The following is a 6,000-nucleotide window of genomic DNA, read 5'->3' on the forward strand; positions in this document are numbered from 1 at the left end:
TAAGACAAAGACCAAACACTACAACAGCAAACAACCGATACTCCTAGGCAAATACCTACAATGCAACAGCTGCCCTATAACTCTCTTAGTTCTCTTGGCTGCCAAAGCATAGAAACTACTAGAACTTGTTTGAGCACAGGTGACTGAGGAGTCATTAGTATCTCTTAAGCAAAGGAAAAGGTAGAGGAAAAAAAGAAGTAGACGTTAGAAGAAACACAAGAAAATTAGAGAATGAGTTTAGGAGTTTGATTGGGATTTCCACAAGAAAGGAAAAAAGATATTAAACTAGAAATGAAATAGTTCATTTTCTAGAAATGAAAGAAATAACTTTTCATAAATGAAAGAAATTCAGAATCCTCTGCATAAAGATTGAAAACCTGCCAAGCATACCATACTAAAATTTCAGAATACTGGGAACACTGAGAAGATCCTAAAAGGTCCAAGAGAAAAGGGATAGAATGAGGCGTTGGGTGGGGGGTGGGGGGAGAGAAAAGAAGGAGGAGGAGGAAGAAGAGAGAGAAAGAAAAAGAAGGAAGGAAGGAAGGGAAGAAAGGAAGAAATAAAGGGAGGAAGGGAGGGAGGGAGGGAGGGCAGGCGGGCAGGCTGGGAGGAGTGAGGGAAAACAGATTTCTGATAAAGCAACAAGAATCAGAACACTGTGTTAGAATAACATTAAGTGCTGTATAAAATAGACCCCAAATATAAAATGACTCAAATATATGAATTTATTTTTCAGTAGCTCCTCCATATTTCATAATTCGGGAACTAAGGCTTTTCTTTTTTCTTTTTTTTTAAAAAAATTTTTTTTTAATGTTTATTTTTGAGACAGAGAGAGACAGAACATGAACAGGGGAGGGTCAGAGAGAGAGGGAGACACAGAATCTGAAACAGGCTCCAGGCTCTGAGCCATCAGCACAGAGCCCGACGCGGGGCTGGAACTCACGGACCGTGAGATCATGACCTGAGCCGAAGTCGGACGCTCAACCGACTGAGCCACCCAGGCGCCCCAAGGCTTTTCATTATATTGGGAGTTTCTGTTCTCTAGAACCCATTCTCCGCTGAATCCAGCAGGCAAAATAGGAAAGAAAGTGTGTAGGAAGCATACCCTTTTCTTAAAAGACTTCTCCAGAAAAGAAAACACATTGTGTGTACCGATACTGCATTACTACCAGGACAATCGTAACTACAAGAAATGCTGGGGTGTAGCATAGCTGCACAAGGCATAAGGGTGACAGAATTTTTGGTGACCAGCTGGCAGCATAGAGGGAGCAGTAGGGCTCATGAGGCCACTAGCATTAAAAAGCCTGGTTTCCTTCTGGATCTAAGGAAATGAAATGATGCTTCTGTGCATCATTTTTGCAGATATTACTATACTATGATTCTTAACCTTGGTAAAGGCATGCTTTAAATATTCATTTGTTCCAGCCTCTAAATCTCTATATGTTAAATGGAAGATGATCCAGGTATTAGGAAGGAGTAGAACATGCACATAATAAAAGAGTTGGTGAATCCAAGAGACTCAGAGGAAGAATCTAGAAGGGAGAGAAGGGTGGGGGAGGAAGATGCTACACAGAGTAACTAAAATAACCAGAATTCTGCTTGGCCGAAGTCTGAAGGCTGTGCTTCTCAAAGCAAACAGAGGGAGCCTTGTGCCCACAGAGAACACGAGAGAGTAGCATGATAGCTTGATTGAGGTTACAAGCAGGGTTAAATTGAAGGGGAAAAAAAAAGACTCAAGAAAAGTCCGACAAGAAAAACCCATGTTCAGGAGGACTGAAATTAGAAACCCAGTTAGAACCGCTGGAACCTAAGAATGGCCTGAGTCAGACCAGGGGATTCAGCAGCCCACTTTTCTTTTGCCATCATTGACCTCAAACATGTGCGTTCTTTGCCTTTTCTGGTTTTATTACACTTTTTAAAATGTGCAGCAACAAAATGTACAAAAAAATAGAAACCAAGTTTCCTAAGAACATAAACAGTGGTTTTATAGAGAAATGGAATAATGGTTCCAGTTTGTTTCCAAAAGCATTTGCTTTATCTCAAAGGGGCTGAGAAATAGAGAAGGAGGATGTTAACCAGTACAGACAGTGAGCTTTGGTGGCAGAAGCTATCAGAGAGAAAGTTAAAGGCAGAGGATCTTGCAAGGAATCAAAGGACCAAGGTCTACAACCAACCATTTGAGATGCACTAATAAGCAGATCACTTTCTTGAGCCTACTATGTGCTAGACACTATGAAGTGGACTTTTCGTGGACTTTTTCGTACCTTCCCTCCCCACCCCAATAACTTCATCCCATTTCACAGATTTGAAAACTGAGCTACAGAATAACTAGAGCAGTAAGTGGCATGAAGTTCCAACTCACTCTGTCTTATTTCACTACTTGGATTAGCTGCGTTAGATTGGTAACCAAAATGGGTGCCGAGGATTAAAAATCAAGTGTCTCTATGAGAATCACAGAGGATGACATGATCTGTTATGTGCATTTCAAAAATCAGTCTGGCTGTTGAGCTGAGATGTAAGTGGGGGAAATGGTACAGGTGAAGAGAACCTTGGGAAACTATTGAGTAGCCTTGGAGAGAGAATGGGGGATGGTAAGCAGAGGTCAAATGGGGACCTCATTGAAGTGACTTGCTAATGCATTGAATGTAGGCCTGAAGGAAAGAAAGTAATCAAGAATGAGTCCCCTGTTTCTGTGTTGAGAGACTGAGTGGAAGCTAGTGCTATTTAATATGTTGGGGAAGGCTGAGGGGATAACAAGTTGTTGTTGTTGTTGTTAATGTTTTTAATGTATATTTACTTTTGAGAGAGAGGGACAGAGTGTGAGTGGGGAGGGTAGAGAGAGGGAGACACAGAATCTGAAGCAGGTTGCAGGCTCCGAGTTGTCCACACAGAGCCCACCAACACAGGGCTTGAACCCATGAACCGTGAGATCATAACCTGAGCTGAAGTCAGACGCTCAACCAACTAAGCCACCCAGGTGCCCCCAAAACAAGTTGTTTTGATGGGAAAGAAGGTCAAGAGTTGTATTTCACCTATTAAGTTTTGAACACATTAGACACTTATACTTTGTTTGTTTGTTTGTTCGTTTTTAGAGAGGGGGGATAGGGGCAGAGAGAAAGAGGGAGAGAGAATGTTAAGCAGGCTCCACACTCAGCACAGAGCCCAATGCAGGGCTTGATCCCATGATCCAGGGATCATGACCTGAGCCAAAATTAAGAATTGATGCTCAACTGACTGAACAACCCAGGCGTCTCCATACTAGATATTTTTAATCCTCACAAAAGTTTTCAAAATAGATATTATTATCATCCCATTTTACAAGCAAGAGAGTTGGATGTCCAGGGGTATATTCAATTCCATTATCCTAAGTAGTGAAGCTAGAATTCCTTCTCAGGTCTTTTTGAAGGTCATGAAACTTGAAGAGTTCCAGAAGTGTCCCACTGCCCCTCTAAAATGTATCCAATAAATTTCTGGATCTTTGAGGGCAGAGACTACTCAATTTCAGTCTCCCACATCAGTCAGCATCAGTCCTAGAAAAGCAATAATTTCAGAATGCTCAGGGTTTTAAACATATATAAGCATTATTTGAAAGTGAAATCGCTTTCCCATCCCAAGAAGGATGAGAAATATATTCTTGGGAATATCCTTCCTTCAGTATCCTGACTAAGGAGGTGAACTTGGGAGGTGGGAGGACTGCCTCCCATGTATATATAAGTACTTGAGAACTGCTTTATTATCGTACCTTCTACTTCCAAGGAAAACCTAAACTGCTCTGTTAGTAAACAAAATAAAAGAACCAAAACAGAAAGGCAGACTTTACAAACACAGAAGTTACAGAATAAAAGCCTGCTTAATAATCTCCACATCATCTTTTGGAATTCCTTTTGACTATAGCCATCTTAAAAGCTGTGGTCTTATTAATAATTTAAATGACTGTAACAAAAAGTATGGCTTAAGTAAATGTCACATTTTTAAACACGCATTTGTGTATTACTAAAAGCCTTTATGAATCAGATAATAACCTTTCTGAATCTAATAGCTAGAACCTCCCTATTCATTCATTAGTCCTGTGATTTATACCTAAGGCTTGAGTTTCCACTGTACTTGGAGAGCTTCCCTCTGTATTAATTGGGGTGTGTGTGTGTGTGTGTGCGTGTGTGTGTGTGTGTAACCAGAATAACCCTTTAGTTCTCTTAAACTTTCTAATAGTTGGTATTTTGTTCCACAGACATAACCATATTTCTAAGAATATATTTACGATTTCAGTTGATCCAATCTGCTCTCTAAGACTATTAAACTGAATATAGAGCTTTGATCTTTTACAGTATTCTACGTGAATGAACTTTGCATGAAGCAAATGATTCTTTTTATTTTTTTTTTAATCTTTATTTTTGACAGAGAGAGAAAGACAGAGTATGAGCGGGGGAGGGGCAGAAAGACAGAAGCACAGAATCCAAAGCAGGCTCCAGGCTCTGAGCTGTCAGCACAGAGCCCGATGAAAGGCTGAAACCCCCAAACCTTGTGATCGTGACCAGAGCCGAAGTTGGACACTTAACTGACTGAGTCACCCAGGCACCCCTGAGAGCAAATTATTCTTGAATAACAATGACTGTAGGAGAGGTGAAGCGCATATGACGAAAGTCCCCCATAAACATTCCTTTGGCTCTGTGAGACATGTTTTACTCAGTATTAGTCTTTTTCTCCTTAAAACAATTGTCATCCATCAGTGAAAGATAAACATCAGAGTTCTTGGCCTTGTTGTAGAAATTAATAAATACAAATTTGGGCTAATTAAGACCTGTGAATCAATAATATACCTCAAAAAACTAGAAACATCTATGAACTTCAACTGAGGATTTAAGATAATAAATGTGAGAGTTGTTACCTATAACATGTTTGGCATATAAAAAATAATGCTTGGGTAGTAGAAACTGTTACACATTCCCAACTGAATGACACTACTTAATTATGCACTGGAAAACCAAGCAGAATTTGAATCAGTATTGGGGCTCCTGGGTGGCTCAGTAGGTTAAGCATCTGACCTCAGCTCAGGTCATGATCCCATGGTTCATGGGTTCAAGCCCCGCATCCAGCTGTATGCTGACAGCTCAGAGCCTGGAACCTGTTTCGGATTCTGTGTCTCCCTCTCTCTCTGCCCCTCTCCTGCTCATGCTCTGTCTGTCTGTCTGTCTCTCTATCTGTCTCTCTCTCAAAAATAAATGGATATTAAAAAAATTTTTTTTAAAGAATTTGTATCAGTATCTTTTTTCAGGAAAGTATAAAGCAGAAAATGAATCAGTGCACTATTACACTGGTCTGGAGACACGGCTATTTCATGCTCAACATATGATGACCCTTCTACGTGCACCTAAATGTAGCAACAGCTTTCAACTGTTGCCCAAGACTTCGCTAAGACCTGGCTCCTGAGTTACCAGAAAACATTTTGTAGAGTCACCAATATAAGAGAGAATGATAGTGTGCTTACTATTTCCTTTGCCTGGGTTCTTTCCTTCAGACATCTGCATTTCTGTGTTCAATGTCACCTTACAGATAGGCTCTCAGAGACAATACTGTAGAAAACAGAATCCCATTCCCCACTCAGAACTCTGTATCTTGCAGCTCTGCTTTTCTTCTCAGCTTTTGTGATCACTAGACATATGTTGAATTTATTTATGAGCATTGAGACTTTTTTGTTCGCTGTCTGGTGCTTAACAAATAGGTGAGGCTCAATAAATAAATATCTGTTAAGCAAATGAATAAATCTTTCTATGCATTTAAATATGTATACCTGTTACATATGATACATAAGGTGGTCTTCATTCTGCCCAAGGTGAGGAGCCATCATCATGACTGTGCAAAAGCTGAAACCTTGAGAAGCAATCTTAATAATGGATGAGAAATTTTTTTTTATTTTTCTGGAATCTTTCAAATTTTTTGTTAAAACATTAAAAAATTATCTTACTGTCAGCTCTAGATGTATAGGTAACATCAACAACACAG

The 6,000-nt window shown here is 40.0% G+C and overlaps 1 long non-coding RNA gene across 2 annotated transcripts in view; it reads left to right on the top strand.

Moving 5' to 3' along the window:
- The window catches only part of LOC131509071 (uncharacterized), a 265,862-nt gene extending 260,177 nt beyond the window's left edge, over nt 1–5,685 (top strand). Inside the window, exon 7 of one of the 2 annotated variants that reach the window (XR_009260279.1) lies at nt 5,273–5,685. This is a non-coding gene — a long non-coding RNA (uncharacterized LOC131509071). The remainder of the gene's footprint in view (nt 1–5,272) is intronic. The other variant, XR_009260280.1, reaches the window with a different exon arrangement.
- The last annotated feature ends 315 nt before the right edge of the window (nt 5,686–6,000 follow it).

This window comes from Neofelis nebulosa, chromosome 4 (genome assembly GCF_028018385.1).
Source record: "Neofelis nebulosa isolate mNeoNeb1 chromosome 4, mNeoNeb1.pri, whole genome shotgun sequence".
Classification (NCBI taxonomy): Eukaryota; Metazoa; Chordata; class Mammalia; order Carnivora; family Felidae; genus Neofelis; species Neofelis nebulosa.